The sequence below is a fragment of the Argopecten irradians genome, chromosome 16 (genome assembly GCF_041381155.1).
Source record: "Argopecten irradians isolate NY chromosome 16, Ai_NY, whole genome shotgun sequence".
Taxonomy (NCBI): domain Eukaryota; kingdom Metazoa; phylum Mollusca; class Bivalvia; order Pectinida; family Pectinidae; genus Argopecten; species Argopecten irradians.
Genome location: NC_091149.1, coordinates 9,740,584 through 9,757,330, shown reverse-complemented (window position 1 = coordinate 9,757,330; position 16,747 = coordinate 9,740,584). Strand labels below are relative to the sequence as shown.

Here is a 16,747-nt window from a genome sequence, read left to right as displayed (position 1 = left end):
TATGCGCAGCTCGATCTTCTTTGCACAGGGGCCATTTCGAAGGACTAATTTTTATTTAGTTGGTTGTTCCCTGCTAAGGTTCACAACAGACGTGACAACACTAAAATGTGATGTGGTGGGGGCAATCCACTGGTGTCTCCGGAAATATAATATACTACAGTGCGGCAGCACTATTAATGTGACGTGAATGGGGGTAATCATTTTATTATATATTACCAATGGTAAAAAAAGTGACCCTAACACTGAACCTTGAAGAATACCTGGTGTTACCTCCGCTATACTGAGTCTGTACCATTAATGTTATATTTTTTCATGAAATTACATAACATCCATATGGGGGATTATGCGATTGTTGTGGGACGGTATCGAATGCCTTTCGACAATCCTTTTGGATATCCTCTAAACAAGATATCTGGTTATTGTTTTGCAGTTGATCTTTTAGATATGAAGCCATTTTTTTTGCTTTTTAGAAAAGTATGTTTCTGTTCATGAAACTTGTAAGACGGACTTCCTTATCACCGATTGTAACATCGTGTTAGACTAAGCTATGATTACTTACCTGGGTCACACTTGTCCACTTGTCGTAAATGGCACAAAACCAATTTGAAATAAAAAAAAAAGTCTTTTCATTGCACTACATTCTGATTTGATGACATTTGTAATTCGATCTTTATATCTATTCCTTAAAAATCAACATATTGTAAAATAATTGTGATCGTCCCCGGGTGGGCTTGAACCACCAACCTTTCGGTTAACAGCCGAACGCGCTAACCGATTGCGCCACGGAGACTGATAAGTGCACTAGAATGTTACTGTAGTAAATATCCTCACATGGTGATAAGATAACAAAATGTTATTGAACATTAGACTATATCGAGCGATCTAGTGATAATCTTTTTGTAATTTCTCTCTGAATTTGAAGCACTTCATTGATTTTATTACCTAGAATCCACGTTTGTGTTCCATTGTCAATATGTCGCAATATGAGGAATTAAAAAGGGGAGTGAGTGGGGAATAGAACTTAATCTAGATATTGTCGGCCACATTGCAGTAAAAGAAAATAAAATGAAATGTTTACTTAGACAAAAGCGATATAACTCGGAGAAATCATTTTTTTTTCGAAATAATGATGTTGATAATTAACCAGCCAACCGATGGTCGTGTCAAAATTCTATGACGGATATTCTTATCACCAATTCTAAAATCGTGTTAGACAAAGCTGTTACTACTTACCTGGGTCACACTTGTCCACTTGTCGTAAATGCCACAAAACCAATTTGAAGCAAAAAGAAAATCATTTCATTACACTACATTCTGATTTGATGACAATTGTAATTCGATCTTTATTTCTATTCCTTAAAAATCAACATATTGTAAAACAATTGCAATCGTCCCCGGGTGGGCTTGAACCACCAACCTTTCGGTTAACAGCCGAACGCGCTAACCGATTGCGCCACGGAGACTGATAAGTGCGCCCGAAGGTTACTGTAGTAAATATCCTCTTATGGAGATAAGGTAACAAATGTTATTGAACATTACACTTCATTGAGCGATCTAGTGATAATCTCTTATAATATATTTGAATTTGAAGCACTCTACTGATTTTATTACCCAGAATGCACGTTTGTGCTCCATTGTCAATATGTATCAATACGAGAAGTTGAAAAGGGGAACGAGTAAGGAACATAATTTGAATTAGATATTATCGGCCATATTACAAATTAGAAGTATAGAAAACGAATTGTTTATTTAGACAAAATCAGGATAACTCGGAGGAATCATTTTTAAGAAATAATGTGGAAATTTATAACTAACCGGCCAACAGGTTGTCGAGTTTAAATTCTATGCGCAGCTCGATCTTCTTTGCACAGGGGCCATTTCGAAGGACTAATTTTTATTTAGTTGGTTGTTCCCTGCTAAGGTCACAACAGACGTGACAACACTAAAATGTGTGATGTGGTGGGGCAATCCACTGGTGTCTCCGGAAATATAATATACTACAGTGCGGCAGCACTATAATGTGACGTGATGGGGGTAATCATTTTATTATATATTACCAATGGTAAAAAAGTGACCCTAACACTGAACCTTGAAGAATACCTGGTGTTACCTCCGCTATACTGAGTCTGTACCATTAATGTTATATTTTTTCATGAAATTACAAACATCCATATGGGGGATTATGCGATTGTGTGGGACGGTATCGAATGCCTTTCGACAATCCTTTTGGATATCCTCTAACAAGATATCTGGTTATTGTTTTGCAGTTGATCTTTTAGATATGAAGCCATTTTGCTTTTTAGAAAAGTATGTTTCTGTTCATGAAACTTGTAAGACGGACTTCCTTATCACCGATTGTAACATCGTGTTAGACTAAGCTATGATTACTTACCTGGGTCACACTTGTCCACTTGTCGTAAATGGCACAAAACCAATTTGAAATAAAAAAAAAAGTCTTTTCATTGCACTACATTCTGATTTGATGACATTTGTAATTCGATCTTTATATCTATTCCTTAAAAATCAACATATTGTAAAATAATTGTGATCGTCCCCGGGTGGGCTTGAACCACCAACCTTTCGGTTAACAGCCGAACGCGCTAACCGATTGCGCCACGGAGACTGATAAGTGCACTAGAATGTTACTGTAGTAAATATCCTCACATGGTGATAAGATAACAAAATTTTATTGAACATTAGACTATATCGAGCGATCTAGTGATAATCTTTTTGTAATTTCTCTGAATTTGAAGCACTTCATTGATTTTATTACCTAGAATCCACGTTTGTGTTCCATTGTCAATATGTCGCAATATGAGGAATTAAAAAGGGGAGTGAGTGGGGAATAGAACTTAATCTAGATATTGTCGGCCACATTGCAGTAAAAAGAAAATAAAATGAAATGTTTACTTAGACAAAAGCGATATAACTCGGAGAAATCATTTTTTTTCGAAATAATGATGTTGATAATTAACCAGCCAACCGATGGTCGTGTCAAAATTCTATGACGGATATTCTTATCACCAATTCTAAAATCGTGTTAGACAAAGCTGTTACTACTTACCTGGGTCACACTTGTCCACTTGTCGTAAATGCCACAAAACCAATTTGAAGCAAAAAGAAAATCATTTCATTACACTACATTCTGATTTGATGACAATTGTAATTCGATCTTTATTTCTATTCCTTAAAAATCAACATATTGTAAAACAATTGCAATCGTCCCCGGGTGGGCTTGAACCACCAACCTTTCGGTTAACAGCCGAACGCGCTAACCGATTGCGCCACGGAGACTGATAAGTGCGCCCGAAGGTTACTGTAGTAAATATCCTCTTATGGAGATAAGGTAACAAATGTTATTGAACATTACACTTCATTGAGCGATCTAGTGATAATCTCTTATAATATATTTGAATTTGAAGCACTCTACTGATTTTATTACCCAGAATGCACGTTTGTGCTCCATTGTCAATATGTATCAATACGAGAAGTTGAAAAGGGGAACGAGTAAGGAACATAATTTGAATTAGATATTATCGGCCATATTACAAATTAGAAGTATAGAAAACGAATTGTTTATTTAGACAAAATCAGGATAACTCGGAGGAATCATTTTTAAGAAATAATGTGGAAATTTATAACTAACCGGCCAACAGGTTGTCGAGTTTAAATTCTATGCGCAGCTCGATCTTCTTTGCACAGGGGCCATTTCGAAGGACTAATTTTTATTTAGTTGGTTGTTCCCTGCTAAGGTCACAACAGACGTGACAACACTAAAATGAGATGTGGTGGGGCAATCCACTGGTGTCTCCGGAAATATAATATACTACAGTGCGGCAGCACTATAATGTGACGTGATGGGGGTAATCATTTTATTATATATTACCAATGGTAAAAAAGTGACCCTAACACTGAACCTTGAAGAATACCTGGTGTTACCTCCCGCTATACTGAGTCTGTACCATTAATGTTATATTTTTTCATGAAATTACAAACATCCATATGGGGGATTATGCGATTGTGTGGGACGGTATCGAATGCCTTTCGACAATCCTTTTGGATATCCTCTAACAAGATATCTGGTTATTGTTTTGCAGTTGATCTTTTAGATATGAAGCCATTTTGCTTTTTAGAAAAGTATGTTTCTGTTCATGAAACTTGTAAGACGGACTTCCTTATCACCGATTGTAACATCGTGTTAGACTAAGCTATGATTACTTACCTGGGTCACACTTGTCCACTTGTCGTAAATGGCACAAAACCAATTTGAAATAAAAAAAAAAGTCTTTTCATTGCACTACATTCTGATTTGATGACATTTGTAATTCGATCTTTATATCTATTCCTTAAAAATCAACATATTGTAAAATAATTGTGATCGTCCCCGGGTGGGCTTGAACCACCAACCTTTCGGTTAACAGCCGAACGCGCTAACCGATTGCGCCACGGAGACTGATAAGTGCACTAGAATGTTACTGTAGTAAATATCCTCACATGGTGATAAGATAACAAAATGTTATTGAACATTAGACTATATCGAGCGATCTAGTGATAATCTTTTTGTAATTTCTCTGAATTTGAAGCACTTCATTGATTTTATTACCTAGAATCCACGTTTGTGTTCCATTGTCAATATGTCGCAATATGAGGAATTAAAAAGGGGAGTGAGTGGGGAATAGAACTTAATCTAGATATTGTCGGCCACATTGCAGTAAAAGAAAATAAAATGAAATGTTTACTTAGACAAAAGCGATATAACTCGGAGAAATCATTTTTTTTCGAAATAATGATGTTGATAATTAACCAGCCAACCGATGGTCGTGTCAAAATTCTATGACGGATATTCTTATCACCAATTCTAAAATCGTGTTAGACAAAGCTGTTACTACTTACCTGGGTCACACTTGTCCACTTGTCGTAAATGCCACAAAAATAATTTGAAGCAAAAAGAAAATCATTTCATTACACTACATTCTGATTTGATGACATTTGTAATTCGATCTTTATTTCTATTCCTTAAAAATCAACATATTGTAAAACAATTGCAATCGTCCCCGGTGGGCTTGAACCACCAACCTTTCGGTTAACAGCCGAACGCGCTAACCGATTGCGCCACGGAGACTGATAAGTGCGCCCGAAGGTTACTGTAGTAAATATCCTCTTATGGAGATAAGGTAACAAATGTTATTGAACATTACACTTCATTGAGCGATCTAGTGATAATCTCTTATAATATATTTGAATTTGAAGCACTCTACTGATTTTATTACCCAGAATGCACGTTTGTGCTCCATTGTCAATATGTATCAATACGAGAAGTTGAAAAGGGGAACGAGTAAGGAACATAATTTGAATTAGATATTATCGGCCATATTACAAATTAGAAGTATAGAAAACGAATTGTTTATTTAGACAAAATCAGGATAACTCGGAGGAATCATTTTTAAGAAATAATGTGGAAATTTATAACTAACCGGCCAACAGGTTGTCGAGTTTAAATTCTATGCGCAGCTCGATCTTCTTTGCACAGGGGCCATTTCGAAGGACTAATTTTTATTTAGTTGGTTGTTCCCTGCTAAGGTCACAACAGACGTGACAACACTAAAATGAGATGTGGTGGGGCAATCCACTGGTGTCTCCGGAAATATAATATACTACAGTGCGGCAGCACTATAATGTGACGTGATGGGGGTAATCATTTTATTATATATTACCAATGGTAAAAAAGTGACCCTAACACTGAACTGAACCTTGAAGAATACCTGGTGTTACCTCCGCTATACTGAGTCTGTACCATTAATGTTATATTTTTTCATGAAATTACAAACATCCATATGGGGGATTATGCGATTGTGTGGGACGGTATCGAATGCCTTTCGACAATCCTTTTGGATATCCTCTAACAAGATATCTGGTTATTGTTTTGCAGTTGATCTTTTAGATATGAAGCCATTTTGCTTTTTAGAAAAGTATGTTTCTGTTCATGAAACTTGTAAGACGGACTTCCTTATCACCGATTGTAACATCGTGTTAGACTAAGCTATGATTACTTACCTGGGTCACACTTGTCCACTTGTCGTAAATGGCACAAAACCAATTTGAAATAAAAAAAAAGTCTTTTCATTGCACTACATTCTGATTTGATGACATTTGTAATTCGATCTTTATATCTATTCCTTAAAAATCAACATATTGTAAAATAATTGTGATCGTCCCCGGGTGGGCTTGAACCACCAACCTTTCGGTTAACAGCCGAACGCGCTAACCGATTGCGCCACGGAGACTGATAAGTGCACTAGAATGTTACTGTAGTAAATATCCTCACATGGTGATAAGATAACAAAATGTTATTGAACATTAGACTATATCGAGCGATCTAGTGATAATCTTTTTGTAATTTCTCTGAATTTGAAGCACTTCATTGATTTTATTACCTAGAATCCACGTTTGTGTTCCATTGTCAATATGTCGCAATATGAGGAATTAAAAAGGGAAGTGAGTGGGGAATAGAACTTAATCTAGATATTGTCGGCCACATTGCAGTAAAAGAAAATAAAATGAAATGTTTACTTAGACAAAAGCGATATAACTCGGAGAAATCATTTTTTTTCGAAATAATGATGTTGATAATTAACCAGCCAACCGATGGTCGTGTCAAAATTCTATGACGGATATTCTTATCACCAATTCTAAAATCGTGTTAGACAAAGCTGTTACTACTTACCTGGGTCACACTTGTCCACTTGTCGTAAATGCCACAAAACCAATTTGAAGCAAAAAGAAAATCATTTCATTACACTACATTCTGATTTGATGACAATTGTAATTCGATCTTTATTTCTATTCCTTAAAAATCAACATATTGTAAAACAATTGCAATCGTCCCCGGGTGGGCTTGAACCACCAACCTTTCGGTTAACAGCCGAACGCGCTAACCGATTGCGCCACGGAGACTGATAAGTGCGTCCGAATGTTACTGTAGTAAATACCCTCACATGGAGATAAGGTAAAAAATGTTATTGAACATTAGACTACATTGAGCGATCTAGTGATAATCTCTTATAATATATTTGAATTTGAAGCACTCTACTGATTTTATTACCCAGAATGCACGTTTGAGCTCCATTGTCAATATGTATCAATACGAGGAGTTGAAAAGGGGAACGAGGAAGGAACATAATTTGAATTAGATATTATCGGCCATATTACAAATTAGAAGTATAGAAAACGAAATGTTTATTTAGACAAAATCAGGATAACTCGGAGGAATCATTTTTAAGAAATAATGTGGAAATTTATAACTAACCGGCCAACAGGTTGTCGAGTTTAAATTCTATGCGCAGCTCGATCTTCTTTGCACAGGGGCCATTTCGAAGGACTAATTTTTATTTAGTTGGTTGTTCCCTGCTAAGGTCACAACAGACGTGACAACACTAAAATGAGATGTGGTGGGGCAATCCACTGGTGTCTCCGGAAATATAATATACTACAGTGCGGCAGCACTATAATGTGACGTGATGGGGGTAATCATTTTATTATATATTACCAATGGTAAAAAAGTGACCCTAACACTGAACCTTGAAGAATACCTGGTGTTACCTCCGCTATACTGAGTCTGTACCATTAATGTTATATTTTTTCATGAAATTACAAACATCCATATGGGGGATTATGCGATTGTGTGGGACGGTATCGAATGCCTTTCGACAATCCTTTTGGATATCCTCTAACAAGATATCTGGTTATTGTTTTGCAGTTGATCTTTTAGATATGAAGCCATTTTGCTTTTTAGAAAAGTATGTTTCTGTTCATGAAACTTATAAGACGGACTTCCTTATCACCGATTGTAACATCGTGTTAGACTAAGCTATGATTACTTACCTGGGTCACACTTGTCCACTTGTCGTAAATGGCACAAAACCAATTTGAAATAAAAAAAAAGTCTTTTCATTGCACTACATTCTGATTTGATGACATTTGTAATTCGATCTTTATATCTATTCCTTAAAAATCAACATATTGTAAAATAATTGTGATCGTCCCCGGGTGGGCTTGAACCACCAACCTTTCGGTTAACAGCCGAACGCGCTAACCGATTGCGCCACGGAGACTGATAAGTGCACTAGAATGTTACTGTAGTAAATATCCTCACATGGTGATAAGATAACAAAATGTTATTGAACATTAGACTATATCGAGCGATCTAGTGATAATCTTTTTGTAATTTCTCTGAATTTGAAGCACTTCATTGATTTTATTACCTAGAATCCACGTTTGTGTTCCATTGTCAATATGTCGCAATATGAGGAATTAAAAAGGGAAGTGAGTGGGGAATAGAACTTAATCTAGATATTGTCGGCCACATTGCAGTAAAAGAAAATAAAATGAAATGTTTACTTAGACAAAAGCGATATAACTCGGAGAAATCATTTTTTTTTTCGAAATAATGATGTTGATAATTAACCAGCCAACCGATGGTCGTGTCAAAATTCTATGACGGATATTCTTATCACCAATTCTAAAATCGTGTTAGACAAAGCTGTTACTACTTACCTGGGTCACACTTGTCCACTTGTCGTAAATGCCACAAAACCAATTTGAAGCAAAAAGAAAATCATTTCATTACACTACATTCTGATTTGATGACAATTGTAATTCGATCTTTATTTCTATTCCTTAAAAATCAACATATTGTAAAACAATTGCAATCGTCCCCGGGTGGGCTTGAACCACCAACCTTTCGGTTAACAGCCGAACGCGCTAACCGATTGCGCCACGGAGACTGATAAGTGCGCCCGAAGGTTACTGTAGTAAATATCCTCTTATGGAGATAAGGTAACAAATGTTATTGAACATTACACTTCATTGAGCGATCTAGTGATAATCTCTTATAATATATTTGAATTTGAAGCACTCTACTGATTTTATTACCCAGAATGCACGTTTGTGCTCCATTGTCAATATGTATCAATACGAGAAGTTGAAAAGGGGAACGAGTAAGGAACATAATTTGAATTAGATATTATCGGCCATATTACAAATTAGAAGTATAGAAAACGAATTGTTTATTTAGACAAAACCAGGATAACTCGGAGGAATCATTTTTAAGAAATAATGTGGAAATTTATAACTAACCGGCCAACAGGTTGTCGAGTTTAAATTCTATGCGCAGCTCGATCTTCTTTGCACAGGGGCCATTTCGAAGGACTAATTTTTATTTAGTTGGTTGTTCCCTGCTAAGGTCACAACAGACGTGACAACACTAAAATGTGATGTGGTGGGGCAATCCACTGGTGTCTCCGGAAATATAATATACTACAGTGCGGCAGCACTATAATGTGACGTGATGGGGGGTAATCATTTTATTATATATTACCAATGGTAAAAAAAGTGACCCTAACACTGAACCTTGAAGAATACCTGGTGTTACCTCCGCCATACTGAGTCTGTACCATTTAATGTTATATTTTTTTTCATGAAATTACAAACATCCATATGGGGGATTATGCGATTGTGTGGGACGGTATCGAATGCCTTTCGACAATCCTTTTGGATATCCTCTAACAAGATATCTGGTTATTGTTTTGCAGTTGATCTTTTAGATATGAAGCCATTTTGCTTTTTAGAAAAGTATGTTTCTGTTCATGAAACTTGTAAGACGGACTTCCTTATCACCGATTGTAACATCGTGTTAGACTAAGCTATGATTACTTACCTGGGTCACACTTGTCCACTTGTCGTAAATGGCACAAAACCAATTTGAAATAAAAAAAAAAGTCTTTTCATTGCACTACATTCTGATTTGATGACATTTGTAATTCGATCTTTATATCTATTCCTTAAAAATCAACATATTGTAAAATAATTGTGATCGTCCCCGGGTGGGCTTGAACCACCAACCTTTCGGTTAACAGCCGAACGCGCTAACCGATTGCGCCACGGAGACTGATAAGTGCACTAGAATGTTACTGTAGTAAATATCCTCACATGGTGATAAGATAACAAAATGTTATTGAACATTAGACTATATCGAGCGATCTAGTGATAATCTTTTTGTAATTTCTCTGAATTTGAAGCACTTCATTGATTTTATTACCTAGAATCCACGTTTGTGTTCCATTGTCAATATGTCGCAATATGAGGAATTAAAAAGGGAAGTGAGTGGGGAATAGAACTTAATCTAGATATTGTCGGCCACATTGCAGTAAAAGAAAATAAAATGAAATGTTTACTTAGACAAAAGCGATATAACTCGGAGAAATCATTTTTTTTTTCGAAATAATGATGTTGATAATTAACCAGCCAACCGATGGTCGTGTCAAAATTCTATGACGGATATTCTTATCACCAATTCTAAAATCGTGTTAGACAAAGCTGTTACTACTTACCTGGGTCACACTTGTCCACTTGTCGTAAATGCCACAAAACCAATTTGAAGCAAAAAGAAAATCATTTCATTACACTACATTCTGATTTGATGACAATTGTAATTCGATCTTTATTTCTATTCCTTAAAAATCAACATATTGTAAAACAATTGCAATCGTCCCCGGGTGGGCTTGAACCACCAACCTTTCGGTTAACAGCCGAACGCGCTAACCGATTGCGCCACGGAGACTGATAAGTGCGCCCGAAGGTTACTGTAGTAAATATCCTCTTATGGAGATAAGGTAACAAATGTTATTGAACATTACACTTCATTGAGCGATCTAGTGATAATCTCTTATAATATATTTGAATTTGAAGCACTCTACTGATTTTATTACCCAGAATGCACGTTTGTGCTCCATTGTCAATATGTATCAATACGAGAAGTTGAAAAGGGGAACGAGTAAGGAACATAATTTGAATTAGATATTATCGGCCATATTACAAATTAGAAGTATAGAAAACGAATTGTTTATTTAGACAAAATCAGGATAACTCGGAGGAATCATTTTTAAGAAATAATGTGGAAATTTATAACTAACCGGCCAACAGGTTGTCGAGTTAAAATTCTATGCGCAGCTCGATCTTCTTTGCACAGGGGCCATTTCGAAGGACTAATTTTTATTTAGTTGGTTGTTCCCTGCTAAGGTCACAACAGACGTGACAACACTAAAATGTGATGTGGTGGGGCAATCCACTGGTGTCTCCGGAAATATAATATACTACAGTGCGGCAGCACTATAATGTGACGTGATGGGGGTAATCATTTTATTATATATTACCAATGGTAAAAAAGTGACCCTAACACTGAACCTTGAAGAATACCTGGTGTTACCTCCGCCATACTGAGTCTGTACCATTTAATGTTATATTTTTTCATGAAATTACAAACATCCATATGGGGGATTATGCGATTGTGTGGGACGGTATCGAATGCCTTTCGACAATCCTTTTGGATATCCTCTAACAAGATATCTGGTTATTGTTTTGCAGTTGATCTTTTAGATATGAAGCCATTTTGCTTTTTAGAAAAGTATGTTTCTGTTCATGAAACTTGTAAGACGGACTTCCTTATCACCGATTGTAACATCGTGTTAGACTAAGCTATGATTACTTACCTGGGTCACACTTGTCCACTTGTCGTAAATGGCACAAAACCAATTTGAAATAAAAAAAAAGTCTTTTCATTGCACTACATTCTGATTTGATGACATTTGTAATTCGATCTTTATATCTATTCCTTAAAAATCAACATATTGTAAAATAATTGTGATCGTCCCCGGGTGGGCTTGAACCACCAACCTTTCGGTTAACAGCCGAACGCGCTAACCGATTGCGCCACGGAGACTGATAAGTGCACTAGAATGTTACTGTAGTAAATATCCTCACATGGTGATAAAGATAACAAAATGTTATTGAACATTAGACTATATCGAGCGATCTAGTGATAATCTTTTTGTAATTTCTCTGAATTTGAAGCACTTCATTGATTTTATTACCTAGAATCCACGTTTGTGTTCCATTGTCAATATGTCGCAATATGAGGAATTAAAAAGGGGAGTGAGTGGGGAATAGAACTTAATCTAGATATTGTCGGCCACATTGCAGTAAAAGAAAATAAAATGAAATGTTTACTTAGACAAAAGCGATATAACTCGGAGAAATCATTTTTTTTCGAAATAATGATGTTGATAATTAACCAGCCAACCGATAGCCGTGTCAAAATTCTATCACGGATATTCTTATTATCAATTCTAAAATCGTGTTAGACAAAGCTGTTACTACTTACCTGGGTCAAACTTGTCCACTTGTCGTAAATGCCACAAAACCAATTTGAAGCAAAAAGAAAATCATTTCATTGCACTACATTCTGATTTGATGACAATTGTAATTCGATCTTTATTTCTATTCCTTAAAAATCAACATATTGTAAAACAATTGCAATCGTCCCCGGGTGGGCTTGAACCACCAACCTTTCGGTTAACAGCCGAACGCGCTAACCGATTGCGCCACGGAGACTGATAAGTGCGCCCGAAGGTTACTGTAGTAAATATCCTCTTATGGAGATAAGGTAACAAATGTTATTGAACATTACACTACATCGAGCGATCTAGTGATAATCTCTTATAATATATTTGAATTTGAAGCACTCTACTGATTTTATTACCCAGAATGCACGTTTGTGCTCCATTGTCAATATGTATCAATACGAGAAGTTGAAAAGGGGAACGAGTAAGGAACATAATTTGAATTAGATATTATCGGCCATATTACAAATTAGAAGTATAGAAAACGAATTGTTTATTTAGACAAAATCAGGATAACTCGGAGGAATCATTTTTAAGAAATAATGTGGAAATTTATAACTAACCGGCCAACAGGTTGTCGAGTTTAAATTCTATGCGCAGCTCGATCTTCTTTGCACAGGGGCCATTTCGAAGGACTAATTTTTATTTAGTTGGTTGTTCCCTGCTAAGGTCACAACAGACGTGACAACACTAAAATGAGATGTGGTGGGGCAATCCACTGGTGTCTCCGGAAATATAATATACTACAGTGCGGCAGCACTATAATGTGACGTGATGGGGGTAATCATTTTATTATATATTACCAATGGTAAAAAAGTGACCCTAACACTGAACCTTGAAGAATACCTGGTGTTACCTCCGCTATACTGAGTCTGTACCATTAATGTTATATTTTTTCATGAAATTACAAACATCCATATGGGGGATTATGCGATTGTGTGGGACGGTATCGAATGCCTTTCGACAATCCTTATGGATATCCTCTAACAAGATATCTGGTTATTGTTTTGCAGTTGATCTTTTAGATATGAAGCCATTTTGCTTTTTAGAAAAGTATGTTTCTGTTCATGAAACTTGTAAGACGGACTTCCTTATCACCGATTGTAACATCGTGTTAGACTAAGCTATGATTACTTACCTGGGTCACACTTGTCCACTTGTCGTAAATGGCACAAAACCAATTTGAAATAAAAAAAAAAAAGTCTTTTCATTGCACTACATTCTGATTTGATGACATTTGTAATTCGATCTTTATATCTATTCCTTAAAAATCAACATATTGTAAAATAATTGTGATCGTCCCCGGGTGGGCTTGAACCACCAACCTTTCGGTTAACAGCCGAACGCGCTAACCGATTGCGCCACGGAGACTGATAAGTGCACTAGAATGTTACTGTAGTAAATATCCTCACATGGTGATAAGATAACAAAATGTTATTGAACATTAGACTATATCGAGCGATCTAGTGATAATCTTTTTGTAATTTCTCTGAATTTGAAGCACTTCATTGATTTTATTACCTAGAATCCACGTTTGTGTTCCATTGTCAATATGTCGCAATATGAGGAATTAAAAAGGGGAGTGAGTGGGGAATAGAACTTAATCTAGATATTGTCGGCCACATTGCAGTAAAAGAAAATAAAATGAAATGTTTACTTAGACAAAAGCGATATAACTCGGAGAAATCATTTTTTTTTTCGAAATAATGATGTTGATAATTAACCAGCCAACCGATGGTCGTGTCAAAATTCTATGACGGATATTCTTATCACCAATTCTAAAATCGTGTTAGACAAAGCTGTTACTACTTACCTGGGTCACACTTGTCCACTTGTCGTAAATGCCACAAAACCAATTTGAAGCAAAAAGAAAATCATTTCATTACACTACATTCTGATTTGATGACAATTGTAATTCGATCTTTATTTCTATTCCTTAAAAATCAACATATTGTAAAACAATTGCAATCGTCCCCGGGTGGGCTTGAACCACCAACCTTTCGGTTAACAGCCGAACGCGCTAACCGATTGCGCCACGGAGACTGATAAGTGCGCCCGAAGGTTACTGTAGTAAATATCCTCTTATGGAGATAAGGTAACAAATGTTATTGAACATTACACTTCATTGAGCGATGTAGTGATAATCTCTTAAAAATATATTTGAATTTGAAGCACTCTACTGATTTTATTACCCAGAATGCACGTTTGTGCTCCATTGTCAATATGTATCAATACGAGAAGTTGAAAAGGGGAACGAGTAAGGAACATAATTTGAATTAGATATTATCGGCCATATTACAAATTAGAAGTATAGAAAACGAATTGTTTATTTAGACAAAATCAGGATAACTCGGAGGAATCATTTTTAAGAAATAATGTGGAAATTTATAACTAACCGGCCAACAGGTTGTCGAGTTTAAATTCTATGCGCAGCTCGATCTTCTTTGCACAGGGGCCATTTCGAAGGACTAATTTTTATTTAGTTGGTTGTTCCCTGCTAAGGTCACAACAGACGTGACAACACTAAAATGTGATGTGGTGGGGCAATCCAATGGTAAAAAAGTGACCCTAACACTGAACCTTGAAGAATACCTGGTGTCAAAATTCTATGACGGATATTCTTATCACCAATTCTAAAATCGTGTTAGACAAAGCTGTTACTACTTACCTGGGTCACACTTGTCCAATTTTCGTAAATGGCAAAAAACCAATTTGATACAAAAAGAATATATTTTCATTGCACTACATTCTGATTTGATTACATTTGTAATTCGATCGTTATTTCTATTCCTTAAAAATCAACATACCGCAAAACAATTGTGATCGTCCCCCGGTGGGCTTGAACCACCATCCTTTCGCTTTTTTTAACAAAGCATGACAATATATTGACTCGTGCCCTATCCGGCCTCGAACTCGCGAACGCGCTAACCGATTGCGCCACGGAGACTAATAAGTGCGCTCGAATGTTACTGTAGTAAATATCATCACATGGTGATAAGGTAAAATGTTATTGAACATTTGACTACATCGAGCGATCTAGTGATAATCTCTTAGTAATTTCTCTGAATTTGAAGTACTCTATTGATTTTATTACCCAGTTGAAATCTAGTCATGGGGGGGGGGGGGGGGGGGGGGTTTGAAATCTAGTCACGTTTGCTAATCCCAATAAGGGGAGCTGAATGTCAGTCACATTACAAAACTTCAACATAAGCGAGATAACTCGTAGGAACGAAATAACCGAAACAGGTTTGTAAGAATGAATTCTATTATCATTACGTCGACATTTTATTGATGTAACACCATCGATAAATGAATATTGTTTAACTGGCACAATAATTTTTCAATCTTGTTTTTCTTTACATTTTCGTTGGGGGTTTTTTCTCTCCTGAACTGCTGTCTCCAGTTTCACTGTGGTAGAGTGGATGTTGGGATAGAGACTGTGTAATTTCAATCTGACAATCTGAGAGTTTCAAGTGTATTGACACTCCGTATATGTTCAACTTTACTCCAGGGGTTACCATAACTGACGTTATATGCACCCCTGGACTATCTCATAGTAAAACTGAAGGCAGTTCAGAAGAAATTTTCTGACCAATCACAGACCAGCAAAGATTTCCTTTGAAGACTACAGAGAGAGAGACGCCCAACTTCAAAGCCACACAGCCAACCACAGTGTACCGTTACACAGCTCTTTTGATGTACATCAAAGGACTAAATTACCAGTTCTGTCCGGTTGCCTCCAGTTTTACTATGAGATAGTCCAGGGGTGTAGAGATCGTATGTGGTCGGAACCCCTGGAGTATCGAGGATTGACACTCCGTATATGTTCAACTTTACTTTACACACGTTCGGAAACCCAATGTCTAAGCTCCACGTAGGCTGATTAACGTGGATAACCGACGATGTACTTTACAATACAATTTTATTTCTATATTGGAATTTTACAAATTATCTTTTGTCTGTATGCATCCTCGATATTTCAGGGGTTAATATCACTGTCGTTATATCCTCCACATGAGTATATGTCATAGCAAAACTGAAGTGCGACAACGTAGGAGCAGGTAGTTTGGTCCTTTGATGTACGAATAACGGTACACTGTATATGGATTCGAGTCTCTCTCTAAATCTTTTTTAAGGAAGTCTGCAGGCCTGTGCTTGTTAGGTTTTTTCGCATTAACTGTCTATGAAGTATGGTAGGAAATTACAATGCAGTTCCATACAGACCATCCTCGTTATTTTGGGTAATAGTACAGTGATAGTAACCCCTGGAATATCGAGGGTGGTATGTATGGCACTGCTTTGTAATACTGAAGACAGTTCATGAGAAAAAAAACGAACAATTACAGGCCTGCAGAGACTTCCTTTCAATGTCATAGAAAATTAAAATGAAATATTAATTATGAATTATTATTATTAATAATTATTATCTTTAATAAATTTATCAAGCAGGAGCTCTTTTATATCATGTGATATGTAGTCAAACGAAGACCACAATGGTTGTGAAGAAAGCC

At 36.3% G+C, this 16,747-nt stretch overlaps 16 non-coding genes across 16 annotated transcripts; all 16 read right to left on the bottom strand.

Annotated features, from left to right (window-relative positions):
- Nucleotides 1-716: 716 nt before the first annotated feature.
- Nucleotides 717-790, bottom strand: Trnan-guu (transfer RNA asparagine (anticodon GUU)). Its single transcript has one exon. It is a non-coding gene; the product is annotated as a tRNA-Asn (tRNA).
- Nucleotides 791-1,389: 599 nt separating this feature from the next.
- On the bottom strand, nt 1,390-1,463 carry Trnan-guu (transfer RNA asparagine (anticodon GUU)). The gene has a single exon. It is a non-coding gene; the product is annotated as a tRNA-Asn (tRNA).
- A 1,086-nt stretch (nt 1,464-2,549) lies between these two features.
- Trnan-guu (transfer RNA asparagine (anticodon GUU)) lies at nt 2,550-2,623 on the bottom strand. Its single transcript has one exon. It is a non-coding gene; the product is annotated as a tRNA-Asn (tRNA).
- Nucleotides 2,624-3,220: 597 nt separating this feature from the next.
- On the bottom strand, nt 3,221-3,294 carry Trnan-guu (transfer RNA asparagine (anticodon GUU)). Its single transcript has one exon. It is a non-coding gene; the product is annotated as a tRNA-Asn (tRNA).
- A 1,085-nt stretch (nt 3,295-4,379) lies between these two features.
- Nucleotides 4,380-4,453, bottom strand: Trnan-guu (transfer RNA asparagine (anticodon GUU)). The gene has a single exon. It is a non-coding gene; the product is annotated as a tRNA-Asn (tRNA).
- Nucleotides 4,454-5,049: 596 nt separating this feature from the next.
- Nucleotides 5,050-5,122, bottom strand: Trnan-guu (transfer RNA asparagine (anticodon GUU)). The gene has a single exon. It is a non-coding gene; the product is annotated as a tRNA-Asn (tRNA).
- Nucleotides 5,123-6,210: 1,088 nt separating this feature from the next.
- Trnan-guu (transfer RNA asparagine (anticodon GUU)) lies at nt 6,211-6,284 on the bottom strand. Its single transcript has one exon. It is a non-coding gene; the product is annotated as a tRNA-Asn (tRNA).
- Nucleotides 6,285-6,880: 596 nt separating this feature from the next.
- On the bottom strand, nt 6,881-6,954 carry Trnan-guu (transfer RNA asparagine (anticodon GUU)). Its single transcript has one exon. It is a non-coding gene; the product is annotated as a tRNA-Asn (tRNA).
- A 1,083-nt stretch (nt 6,955-8,037) lies between these two features.
- On the bottom strand, nt 8,038-8,111 carry Trnan-guu (transfer RNA asparagine (anticodon GUU)). The gene has a single exon. It is a non-coding gene; the product is annotated as a tRNA-Asn (tRNA).
- A 598-nt stretch (nt 8,112-8,709) lies between these two features.
- Trnan-guu (transfer RNA asparagine (anticodon GUU)) lies at nt 8,710-8,783 on the bottom strand. The gene has a single exon. It is a non-coding gene; the product is annotated as a tRNA-Asn (tRNA).
- Nucleotides 8,784-9,872: 1,089 nt separating this feature from the next.
- Nucleotides 9,873-9,946, bottom strand: Trnan-guu (transfer RNA asparagine (anticodon GUU)). Its single transcript has one exon. It is a non-coding gene; the product is annotated as a tRNA-Asn (tRNA).
- Nucleotides 9,947-10,544: 598 nt separating this feature from the next.
- Trnan-guu (transfer RNA asparagine (anticodon GUU)) lies at nt 10,545-10,618 on the bottom strand. Its single transcript has one exon. It is a non-coding gene; the product is annotated as a tRNA-Asn (tRNA).
- Nucleotides 10,619-11,702: 1,084 nt separating this feature from the next.
- On the bottom strand, nt 11,703-11,776 carry Trnan-guu (transfer RNA asparagine (anticodon GUU)). Its single transcript has one exon. It is a non-coding gene; the product is annotated as a tRNA-Asn (tRNA).
- Nucleotides 11,777-12,373: 597 nt separating this feature from the next.
- Nucleotides 12,374-12,447, bottom strand: Trnan-guu (transfer RNA asparagine (anticodon GUU)). The gene has a single exon. It is a non-coding gene; the product is annotated as a tRNA-Asn (tRNA).
- A 1,086-nt stretch (nt 12,448-13,533) lies between these two features.
- Nucleotides 13,534-13,607, bottom strand: Trnan-guu (transfer RNA asparagine (anticodon GUU)). Its single transcript has one exon. It is a non-coding gene; the product is annotated as a tRNA-Asn (tRNA).
- Nucleotides 13,608-14,205: 598 nt separating this feature from the next.
- Trnan-guu (transfer RNA asparagine (anticodon GUU)) lies at nt 14,206-14,279 on the bottom strand. Its single transcript has one exon. It is a non-coding gene; the product is annotated as a tRNA-Asn (tRNA).
- Between the last annotated feature and the right edge of the window lie 2,468 nt (nt 14,280-16,747).